The sequence below is a fragment of the Dendropsophus ebraccatus genome, chromosome 12 (genome assembly GCF_027789765.1).
Source record: "Dendropsophus ebraccatus isolate aDenEbr1 chromosome 12, aDenEbr1.pat, whole genome shotgun sequence".
Classification (NCBI taxonomy): domain Eukaryota; kingdom Metazoa; phylum Chordata; class Amphibia; order Anura; family Hylidae; genus Dendropsophus; species Dendropsophus ebraccatus.
The window spans coordinates 7,277,076-7,290,120 of record NC_091465.1 but is presented as its reverse complement, the minus strand read 5'-3'; the positions used below and the strand labels follow the sequence as shown (position 1 = coordinate 7,290,120).

Below are 13,045 nucleotides of genomic sequence, written 5' to 3'. Positions count from 1 at the left end.
GTGACTGACCTACTAAGTGGCTGGAGATGGTAAGACCCTCGACTAATTCCCATACGCTAATGGGATGCATCCTTTGCACGTTACCTGTCGCACATTAGGCGTTTGGACAATCAGTTTCCTCTGAACAATTCCTTTAAATCTGACCTGTACACTAAGGGTCACCTGTACGCTAAGGAGTCCTATTAGGCAAAGCGATTTTTAACGACTAACGATAAACTATCGCAAACGAAATTGTTTATCGTTAACCTGAAATCGTTCACCATATTACACAGAACGATAGTCGTTAGTTATGATCATTACGTTTATTCCTTCTGATCCCAACAAAACAATGAACAAGGTGCAATTACACTGAACGATTAGTGAAAAAATGCGGAACTTGAGTGAACGAATGTGGAATTACAGCGAACGATTAGCGATAATTTTAGGTTCAGATGTAAATCAACGAGCAATGACATACGATCAATTTTTTGATCGTTGCCTGAAATTACACAGAACGATTATCGTTTAAATTCGAACGATATAACGATTTTTCGCATGCTACTCGTCCTGTTTAATAGGGCCCTAAGGGTCGTTACCATGATCGGTTACTCAATCTGATCCCGGGAAATGAAGGAACAATGTGGAATTACACTGAACGATTAATGAACGAATACGGAATTACAGCAAACGGTTAACGATGATTTTGTTGTCTGCACCAAACGAGCGATGAACGATTTCTCGTCTGTTGTTAGAGTGTTGCCTGTATTTACATGGAACAATTATCGTTTGAATTCGAACAATATTACTACAATCGCTGGGTGTAATGGCAGCCACCCTGGCCGTCTCCTCTCTCTCTGTCATCCGCACATTTCCATAGGTCTGTACCTTTCACGCCTGGTTTGCTCTCCACAGCAGGAAGTCCCGTTCAAGGCTTGTTGACTGTGATGTAGAAATATGTCGTCCTCCGCCGGCTTCTCATACACATCGCCCTCTCATCCAGACGTCACGCCAAACCACCCAGATCCTGAGGGGGAAAAAACATCTCTGAGGCTCAGTCCTAGTTAAAAGAAATAATAGCCGAGATTTTATTCCCTTCCAGGGTGTTTATGGCCGCCAGTGAGTTAAGCTAAATGTTATGCTTTCAGCATTAAAGTGAGTGAAGAGCGGCACTTTGCTTAAGAAACAATTTTACATGTGTACTTGGCAATTGATGACACATTTAAGCATCGACTGTAACTTATCTGCTCCTTAAGTCTGGAGAACACCTTGCAGCAGACATAGAGCGGCAATGTCGGGAGGCGGGGGTGGGGGGGCAACTCTCTCTGAGACTTTTCCAAGACTAAAATGTTACCTGTGATGTCTTGTCAGCGAGACGTGAGGGATTTACACCACTGAATTGAGGAAATATTTGCCGTTGACTTGTGTCAACATTGTCTTGATGCACACGCATGGCGGCCGGGCTGGACTGCGCCCAGGCTATTTGCCCAGGGCCTCTATTATATTACTTTTTAAATCTGCTTTTGCTGGTTCAACACGGACCTCGCTGTGTCGGGGATTAACACATCTTGTACTGAGATTTTATTCTGGGATTTTCTCATCAACCGCCATCTAGTAAAGGGCACTTCTCCCGCTATCTCCACCACCACCCGGGTTAAAGGGACCGTGTCAGGGAAATCATTTCCAATCGTGCTGTACAAATCCTAGGATGCAGTTTGTAACACCGCTTATTCAGTATATATTTTCATTTTTTTTTCTATTTTATTAAATATTTTGGCTTCATGTACTTTTAAGTTTTTGATTTATTATAATTTTATAATATATTTTAACCTAATTTTGCAGCAGCTTTAAGTGTTTTACGTTGTAAGCGTCCTAGGTGCACAGCGGCGTCCATTGGCTCCTATTTTACCGGGTGGGACGTATATTGTCCTGCTGGAGAAAAAAGACCCTTGTATGAATGGGGGGTGTATGATGTATATACCATACATGTTTTGATCTCTTCTCATGCATATGGGGAACATTGCAAAACACAGTGTGAATGTGGCCTTAGAGTTTTCTTTCTGTTTTCTATCTGTCTGTTGTCTGTCTGTCTCCTATCTGTCTACTATCTATCATCTCCTATCTATCGCCTATCTATCTGTCTCTCTTGGTTCATGAGATGACCCCTTTAAGGACTGCAATTGTGGGTTGTCACCTGCCTTGTCTCTGTTCTCTAATGAACTGGACCGCTCAGGATGAACAGTAGTCTCCATTCTGATATGTGTTTTTGGAAGGCAATATCCCTCTTGGGGTGGCTACAAGTCTGGAGTCTTACAGCCAATGCTCCATGAGGGAACATACTAGCCAGAGGGAATAAGCTGCGCTCCCCAGCGCCTCCTATGGGCAGCTAACCTGTAAGTCCATGTCTGACTTATAAAAGAACCTTGTAGGGATATTAGCCAGTCCAGACATTGTCTGTTTGAGCTAATATTCATAGTTGTGTTTCAAGGCTGTCTAATGGGTTGGACATTGACTTACAGAGTAGCTGTCTTGGAAGAAAACACAAGTGTCCTGCGTCCAGGAGATCTCCATGGAATAAGCTGCTTTCTCTCTGTATATTCCAGTTACGTCTACGTGGCCGGATTGCTATTCTGATCACAGAAGTATTTTTGCATGTTTCCTCTGGTGCTGCTGAGAACCTAAGCAATATTATCTCTTCTTCCCCCTCCCCCCCAGCGTATATTATACACCGCACATCACCTGCCAAGTGCTGAACTGCTGTAATATTTTACTAGGTGCCGCTCACGATCTTCTCGGCAGAGCCTGTCACCGAGGAGATTATTTTAGCAGCTCGGCAGGCGCTCTGTGAACTTGTACATACACAGTTAACAGATTGAATAGAGGCTATTGATGTCCAGAATGAAGGCCTGACACAGATGCAGCTCTTTGTTGTGTGAGTGGAGTAGCAATGGAAAGCAATCGAATGGAGGCCGCCGCTCTCGAAACTTACAGGTTTTCGGCACTTTTTTCCCTTTTATAATTAAAGGGGCCTACTGTACGCACCGCACATCTCCTGCCGCTCCCTCCAGTAACCTCCTATATGGGGTTATAAACGTATTTAATTCCTTCAATACCTAAAAGAAAAGGAAACCCTTCCCGTTTGTGTGTACAGCGTCAATGCAGAGCAATGTGTCTTTATAGGCTATGAAACCCAATGTACTGAACCTTTTCATTGTTCTTTTTCTATCTAGATGCAGTTTCCTAAATAGACTTTACTGAAAGTGCCCCAGCCCTTTGCTGCCGTAGAGTCTGTGCATGTGTTTCACCTAGCCGGCTGTCCTGCTGACACTTTATTGCTGCATATTCGCAGCATTAAAGGAGTAGTTAAAAAAATCTTTCAGATCAACTGGTTCCAGAAAGTGGCAGAGATCTGTAATTTACTTCTATTAAAAAAAAACTCCAGTCTTCCAGTACTTATCATCTGCTGTATGTCCTGTAAGCGATGTATTCTCTCTGTTGCCACCTCTGTCCATATCAGGAACTGTCCAGAGCAGGAGAGGTTTTCTATGGGGATTTGCTGCTGTTCTGGACAGTTCCTGACATGGACAGAGGTGGCAGTAGAGAGCACTGTGTCAGACTGGAGAGAATACACCACTTCCTGCAGGACATACATCAGCTAATAAGTACTGGAAGACTGGAGAATTTTTAATAGAAGTAAATTACAGATCTCTGGCACTTTCTGGCACCAGTTGATTTGAAAGAGAACATTTTTTGGGTGAACAATCCCTGTAATGTTCTGAGTAATACATGGATGGGATGAAATGGATGGCACTGTGGTTGACTTGTAGAACTCACAGATTATCAGAGGATGTTTCGGGGTGCGCGTGCACAGCTTTATTTGTATGTATAGGATTGTGTAGGTGTTATTACTTTTTTTTTCCCCCCTTCCATCGTAGAATTTACATATGTGCGGCAGAGGTTTGTTTCTTGATCTTGTGTAATCTTCTCTTTATAAATCCCAGTGTCGGCGCTGGCGATGTGAAGGCACCCCATGTACCAGTTTCATATTTAATGAAATGGGTCTAGCTTAAATAAGATACTAACACAATCCTTAGATCCGTGCAAAGGAGAGCTTATGATCTTCCTATGCATCAAAGGAGGCAATCTGCTGTTTTTTCCCATCTTACATCTGTGAATCTTTTCCTGGTTAGGCGAGCGGAGCAGCGCTCTTCAGCAGGAAGGTTTTTAGTCTCTACCAAGCTCAATCATTTTTTTTTTTTTTTACTTATTTATTACTTTTTTTAAAAAAAAAGGAGAAGCACCTTCCTTGCGTTCAGCGTCCCCCTCCCCATAGCCGGACACTGCGCAGTGTCAGTGAGGACGAGGAGGAGGTTGTAGTTGTTTTACGCCCGTCTATATGTTTTTGACACCTTTGACTATTAGCATGCTTTACTGGTCACGGGGAGCGTTGCATATTAAAATGACCTTGCTGCTAATACGGAGGTGATTCTCCTATCAATTTTTAAAGTGGAAACATGAAATATTAACAAACAGCGAGGTGCTTGTGTTCTCCGATGTTATTCCCTAATCCAGTCATAGCGCTAACAAGGGGAAGATGCTCGCAGCTCCTCCATCTGACGACTGAGGGTTTATCCCTACGTCTCGCTTACTGAATGTCTAATGTGTTGTCCCATCAATTCATGAATACATAGACACACACACACGTGTGTTTGTGTGTGTATATATATGTGTGTGTGTGTGTGTGTGTATGTATATATATTCCCCATAACAGACCTTATTAATTTGTGTATATATTATATAGTGTAGTTTTTTCCACATTGATATACTCCATGTTTCCATATCATATCCAGTTACAAATACAGTATATGCTTTCACCCATAACAATAACCTATTTATACACAGTGCATATACATACATATAACACAGTTCATACACACCCCACACATACACATACACATACACACACACACATAGAGATATATATTTACCACAAAACTCCAACTTGAGGTTCTCCACCAGTTACAAAACAGCCAGTGGGCCAGTAGTTGTCTGGGCATGCTGGGAGTTACAGTATAGATGCAGACACTAGTAGAATATGTATAACATGTACACTCACCGGCCACTTTATTAGGTACACCTGTCCAACTGCACGTTACCACTTAATTTCTAATCAGCCAATCACATGGCGGCAACTCAGTGCATTTAGGCATGTAGACATGGTCAAGACAATCTCCTGCAGTTCAAACCGAGCATCAGTATGGGGAAGAAAGGTGATTTGGGTGCCTTTGAATGTGGCATGGTTGTTGGTGCCAGAAGGGCTGGTCTGAGTATTTCAGAAACTGCTGATCTACTGGGATTTTCACGCACAACCATCTCTAGGGTTTACAGAGAATGGTCCGAAAAAGAAAAAACATCCAGTGAGCGGCACTTCTGTGGGCGGAAATGCCTTGTTGATGCCAGAGGTCAGAGGAGAATGGGCAGACTGGTTCGGGCTGATAGAAAGGCAACAGTGACTCAAATAGCCAACCGTTACAGCCAAGGTAGGCAGAAGAGCATCTCTGAACGCACAGTACGGCCAACTTTGAGGCAGATGGGCTACAGCAGCAGAAGACCACACCGGGTGCCACTCCGCTCAGCTAAGAACAGGAAACTGAGGCTACAATTTGCACAAGCTCATCGAAATTGGACAGTAGAAGATTGGAAAAACGTTGCCTGGTCTGATGAGTCTCGATTTCTGCTGCGACATTCGGATGGTAGGGTCAGAATTTGGCGTCAACAACATGAAAGCATGGATCCATCCTGCCTTGTATCAACGGTTCAGGCTGGTGGTGGTGTCATGGTGTGGGGAATATTTTCTTGGCACTCTTTGGGCCCCTTGGTACCAATTGAGCATCGTTGCAACGCCACAGCCTACCTGAGTATTGTTGCTGACCATGTCCATCCCTTTATGACCACAATGGACCCAACATCTGATGGCTACTTTCAGCAGGATAATGCGCCATGTCATAAAGCTAGAATCCTCTCAGACTGGTTTCTTGAACATGACAATGAGGTCACTGTACTCCAATGGCCTCCACAGTCACCAGATCTCAATCCAATAGAGCATCGTTGGGGTGTGGTGGAACGGGAGATTGGCATCATGGATGTGCAGCCGACAAATCTGCGGCAACTGTGTGATGCCATCATGTCAATATGGACCAAAATCTCTGAGGAAGCTTCCAGCACCTTGTTGTATCTATGCCACCAAGAATTGAGGCAGTTCTGAAGGCGAAAGGGGGTCCAACCCGTTACTAGCATGGTGTACCTAATAAAGTGGCCTGTGAGTGTATATCGCTACACATGACCTGTGCCTTAAAAACCAGACATTGTAAAAGGGAAGAGAAAAAAAAATGGCGTCCTTAGGATTTGTCTTCTCACTTACTGTATAGCCCAAAATCAGACTTGTCATATATACATGGAGTGATGGGAACGGTTAGGCATCGGCTGGTGCTGCCTGCATTCACCGGGGTTCCGGACTAGTTTCCCTCCGAGTAATGTAATACACACCGCACAGTATAATGTATAATACACACCGCACAGTATAATGTATGATATACACCGCACAGTATAACGTATAATACACACCGCACAGTATAATGTATAATACACACCGCACAGTATAGTGTATAATACACACCGCACAGTATAATGTATGATATACACCGCACAGTATAATGTATGATATACACCGCACAGTATAATGTATGATACACACCGCACAGTATAGTGTATAATACACACCGCACAGTATAGTGTATAATACACACCGCACAGTATAGTGTATAATACACACCGCACAGTCTAATGTATAATACACACCGCACAGTATAATGTATGATACACACCGCACAGTATAGTGTATAATACACACCGCACAGTATAGTGTATAATACACACCGCACAGTATAGTGTATAATACACACCGCACAGTCTAATGTATAATACACACCGCACAGTATAGTGTATGATACACACACTGCACAGTATAATGTATGATACACACACTGCACAGTATAATGTATGATACACACACCGCACAGTATAATGTATGATACACACACCGCACAGTATAGTGTATGATACACACACCGCACAGTATAGTGTATGATACACACACCGCACAGTATAATGTATGATACACACACCGCACAGTATAATGTATGATACACACACCGCACAGTATAGTGTATGATACACACACCGCACAGTATAGTGTATGAGGCCCGTACACACCACACGGTATACCCCACATCGGCCTCAGTCCATTATTCCTGGTTCTGTTCCGTCACTGTATATGAAACAGTCCCAGCAGTCGGGTGCAATGGCTTCCACCCGTAATGTAATAAGTCTTCAGCCCTGATTCGATATAACTTTCGAATTTGAAGTAATTATTTAATTTTTCAATTTTCCTTAACAAGGTTTATCACCGAATTAAACGCTTTAAGAAATAAAGCAGAATCTGCCTGTAAAATACAAGTATAAATGAAGTTACGGCCGGCAGTAATTGAATGACTCCTTCCTATAATTCTGCTCTGTAATTCTGTTATACTCCTGCCAGAGCAGCCTGGCCTCTCATGAGTGTATGTGCAGAAGGACCACAAGTTCCAGCATGTCCTTACAGTGTTTATGTGCAGGATCTCCAACAAGGTCATCAAACCCCCCTTAATAAATATTTTATTATATCATTTTCATGGGACAACTCTGAAGGTCAGACCCTGTGATACAATGTACCGTCGTCAGTATATAACACACCGCCATTGATGACACAAGTGAGTACACCCTCAGTGACAATGGCCAATGTGCCTTTATGTCCCCAGTGTCATGTGAATGAATTGATGCAGAGGTTACTTGGGGGGGTCTATATTCTGTCTATGGTGATGTGGAGGAGACTGCTGTAAAGTGATCTGTACAGCATTGCAGCGTCATGTGACACCAGTAGATAGAGGAGACAATAGCAGCTCCCTGTGGAATTACCTCTTCACAGGTCAGAGTGTGCTTAATGATCTTTTACATTTATCTCAATGGGACAGAATCTGTCTATTGTTGTCTATGTCCATGAGTTTTGCTGTAAAGCATGGCACTAAATGCTGTTAAGAAATAAAAAAAAAACTACAGTCAGAAAATAGAAACCGATTAAAATAAAAGAACAAGCTTTAGTATCCGACTCAAAACAGTAAAAGAAAATCTAGGTCAGGGATGTCAAACTCAGGCCCTCCAACTGTTGCAAAACTACAAGTCCCATCATGCCTGGACAGCCAAAGCTAAAGCTTTGGATGTCCAGGCATGATGAGAATTGTAGTTTAAAACAGCTGGAGGGCCTGAGTTTGACATGTCTGATCTAGGTGATACATTCCCTTTAAGGCTGGGTTCTCACTACGTTTTTGCAAACCTTTTTTTGCAACAAAAAAAAAAGGGTGGAAAAAACTGATGCGTGTGTGCATCCGTTTTGATTCGTTTTTCCATTGAATTCCATTATAAAAAAAAAGATCAAAACAGATCCGCTTACTTTTTAACGTACACAAAAACTTAGTCAACCTTATTTTTGGGTTTGTTAAAAAAACTGATCCGTTTGGTTGATGGAATTCAAGTGGAGTTCAATCCATTTTTCATCTGTGTTTTTTGTTGTTGTGTGTTCGTTTTCGCAAAAAACAAAAAAAAAATAGTGTGAACCTAGCCTAACACACAGTGATCATTGGGGACAAGTGTTCACTTTCTCTGCAGCACCACCACTGGGCAAATTAATTATATATATATATATATATATATATCTCCAATAATACTTGTGTTAAGGTTTCCTTGAACTGTTAATGACTGTGATAGTAATAGCTGCGTCTCTCTTTGAGGCGCTCCTCCTTTAGGTTGGATCGGCATATCGGACAGTCTTGTGATTACACAGGAGTCGCCCGCATCGAGCTCTGATTCACCCGTAACGCGATAACCCCATTTAACAAATCTTAATCTGCCTTTGATTGAGCCAAAAAGGAGAAGTGCGGCGGCTGATAGGGTGAGGCGTGCATTGATAATTGGAAGGCTTGTTGACATTCCTATAGATAAGCAGAACAATCTATTAACATGGGCGCAGCCGTGGTTTCCCCCGCACCGGGCTCTGGAGGACCCCTCCGTGTGGCACATTGTGGTCGGCGCGGTGAAGGGCACACAGCAAGGGTAATTTTACCTATTCTGCATTGAGAGATTAGGATGCTAATGTGAGCAGATAAGACTATAAGAATCGAAGTGCACGCGGGTTATTCTCAGTGACTCCAGCCCCGCTCAATGTGGAATTGAATGCACTATGTTGTCTGAATTTGTTATGAGCCGTCAGCTGAAGGTTTTTTTTTTTCCCCCCTCTTCTCTCGGCTGACTGAAGGAAGAGTCTGTGTCAGAAGCCCACTGACTGCTCCACAGTCTCATGTGTCAGATATTCAGGGCTGTATCACTAGGGATGGGGCAGGGGAGGGGTCACTGGTTGTCACTTACACTAAGGGGGAGATTTATCAAAGGGTGTAAAATTTAGATTGGTGCAAACTGCCCACAGCAACCAATCACAGCTCCTCTTTTCTTTCACCAGAGCTGGAAGCTGAGCTGTGATTGGTTGATGTGGGCAGTTTGCACCAGTCTAAATTTTACACCCTTTGATAAATCTCCCCCTAAATGTTTTAAACAGGAATATAATGGGACACTGACAGAACCACAGTATGGACATGGAGGGTTATATCACAGTAACCGTTATATTCTTGTATATACTTGCCTTTTTATAGTAGTAACACACACATACATACAGTACTTACAGACACCCACATAAATACATCATGCATGCATGTACGTACAGACATACACATACATGCAGTACATACATACATAGACATATAAACAGACATACACACATACATTCAGACATACATACATACATACATACATAGACATATAAACAGACATACACACATACATTCAGACATACATACAAACAAACATCTATATTCATACAGGCACATACATACAGACAGACATACATGCACATATACACATACATAGCCATATATGGAGAGGCATACACACACATACAGACGGCCGCACGTGCACATATATGCAGACACATGTACTTATGTACGCACACAGGTACATACATACACACACATTTACATACAAACACGCACATTCATATCTTGAAGATGAAGAAACCATTGTTTGCTGATATTACGTTATGTTGGGTCCTTGGAGCTATGAGGGCTATAACATCTTATTTCCATTGGAATTTGCATTCAGCAGCTTCTCCCATCAGAAGAAAGGTTATTTCCATTATGCCGCTGCTTTGTTTGTATCACATACCGCTATAATATCATGGTGATAATATGTAAGTTACTTCACACCTATAGACCTATGGTTCCTGCCACCTCATAAGCTTTCCATTGCCTGACAGCCACTCTGCTTATATATCACCACAAGGAACAGCCCCTGTGTCTTGTACTGTGTATATGTGGTTTACTCCTTTATATCCATATGTCATACATAATATAGGACAGAGGGGGTGCTATGACATTTATATATTGGACACTTTGTCAATGTAAAGAGGTTTTATGGTGTTAGATACGAGTCGCAGCAAGTGACTTTAACAACTCTGCGTCATTGGGATAAGTTGTGATGTTACCATCCTGATCACATAGGGCTTCTCTATCACAATGTTGGGGCTCTGTTCCCCCATCACTCCTATGGTCAGCTGATTTAAAGGGGCAAATACGCGGCATACACTTTGTCTACCAGCGGCAGCTTTGTACACTTTATTGCGATAAGATGTTCATTACCGGATTGGCCATCGTTTGCTTTAGTCTGGCCAGATTGGTTCTGTTATCAGCCTTACCTAGAGGAGATGAATGTAGTTATAGGAGACATGTGACTGTCATCCCCGACTTTTCTGCTAACCAAGAGCACTTAGGCAGTGGAACTAATCTGGCCGGATTCACGTTGTATCCCTCAATGTAGTATTGATGGCCGATCCCACCCTTACATTAGTGTCCATGGTGACAGGCGACACTATCGTGGAGATCAGTCCTTTCTCATGTTCATTAGTTTTCAATTCTCAAAGATGATTGTTTTACATTTATTTGGATTTTTATTTATTTATTTTTTTAACTATTTACTGTTATTTTATCCTTTGTTTTATCTGCTTTTCCATCTCTTTATTTTTTATTATTTTTTTAAAGCCATAAGATCCCGAATAACGTTGGCTCCTCCATCTGTTTTGCAGAGTTCATGTTCCTGACCGTCCTTTTGGATTTCTTTTTAATATTGTGTGACTCCTCCATCCTTGATTCCCTGACCTGCATTGCCTTGGTAACCATTTCATTTGTTTTATGTTTTCTCATTTAGTGAATGTATTTTATTTATATAATATGTAATCATCCTCCATCTTAAGTTTTTCTCTGTTTGTGTCACTTATTTCTTTTTGCTTTTGTGTTAAGTTATGATCTTGTTGCATTTAATTTTTTTATTTAATAAAAATAATAATTTGAATAATTTTCTTTTCCTTTTTTTTCTGTTTAAACTATGTTGATATTTTCTTGCAGTCAAGGTTGTTGAAACGGTATGACTCAACATTTTGCTGGTTTGGAAGCCAAAACTAAAGCCAAATAGTCACAGCCGAACAAATGCATTAAGCAACGAAGGAAAAGTTGAACAAAAGAGATTAAGGTGTAAGCATTCTGAGAGACAAATATTCAGTGTAAAAAAGATAAAAACAGCCAGAGAGACCATATACAGCAGATACAGTGACATATGGAAGATGGATGTAAATGTATCTATAAAACAGCAATATTGTAACAAATATTTATTATGAATTATTATTAAAATTAAGAACGAAACCCCTCCCACGAGGAGCTTTCAATCTAAATGATTATTACTTGGACTTTGGTATAAGGGCCTCATTTCTGGACTCTCTACATTTCGCAGGTAAGGATAAAAAATAGCTTTTAGCTTAAGGTCCTTCATACATTTTAGTGATAAGTTGACAGATTACTCTTATTTAGTAAGGACTGGCCGACCGTCTAAGGCAGGGATGGGGAACCTTCAGCCCTCAGCATAATGGGAATTGTAGTTTTTCAACAGCTGGAGGACGGAAGGTTCCCCATCCCTGGTCTAAGGTGTATGGGAGCATCCAGACTGTAGCTTAGCTACTCACCCTATCAGTTTCCCTGCACACTTGTCAGCCCCAGAGCTGTCTGGCAACGGCTTACCTCCCCGTGCACAGCAGAACATTCACACATATGGGATAGTTGACCAGCTGCTGTTGAAGGGTTAAGATGGGTCAGCTTGGACCACTGGACTACATATTCCCATAACTATTTTCATTTCATTGCCTGGTCTATAGGTCCAGCGTTATAATCCGTTTCAGTCCACGGGGCATCAGGTTGGCATCAGGTGTTTTGGTCTCTGTGCATGCTGGGAGTTGCAGTCTCGCAGCAGCTGGAGTACCGCAGGTTGGGGAACACATGACTCGCGTTCTGCTTGGGACCTCAGAAGTTTCTGGCCAGAGAGTAGGTTATGATTGTGCTTAGCTGCTCTCTGAGCTAAGACATAGTAATGCAGCTGTATTGTGAGCATCACATAGGAGGTACATGTATGAGGCTCATCCCCTCATTGGCACACGGTGCTCTGTTCTGTAGATTTCATTACACCCTATTAGGCTGGGTTCACACTGCATTTTGGCAATCCATTTATTTTGTCAGTTTTTGCAAACAAGGATGAAAAAAAGATGAAAAAACTGATTTATTTGTGTGCATCTGTTTTGATAAATTTTTCTATTGACTTCCAATATGATCCGTTTTGTGTTTTTTTTTAATAATGGATGTAAATGGATCAAAACTGATGCACACAAATGCATCTTTTCATCTTTTTTTTTTTTGCATAGATCGCAGTGTGAACCCAGCCTTACTGGGGCCTAATCTAGGGGAGTGGGTTGATAACCAGTGGTAGGTCTGTAAGATGCTCCTTTGTCATTGGATAGCCTGTACTTCTACCATTAGGTCTGTAGGTAAAG

The 13,045-nt window shown here is 41.9% G+C and overlaps 1 long non-coding RNA gene across 1 annotated transcript in view; it reads left to right on the top strand.

Annotated features, from left to right (window-relative positions):
• Positions 1–11,887, top strand: part of LOC138770111 (uncharacterized) — a 38,355-nt gene extending 26,468 nt beyond the window's left edge. Inside the window, exons 3-4 of the long non-coding RNA XR_011359397.1 lie at positions 11,258–11,343; positions 11,577–11,887. This is a non-coding gene — a long non-coding RNA (uncharacterized lncRNA). The remainder of the gene's footprint in view (positions 1–11,257; positions 11,344–11,576) is intronic.
• The last annotated feature ends 1,158 nt before the right edge of the window (positions 11,888–13,045 follow it).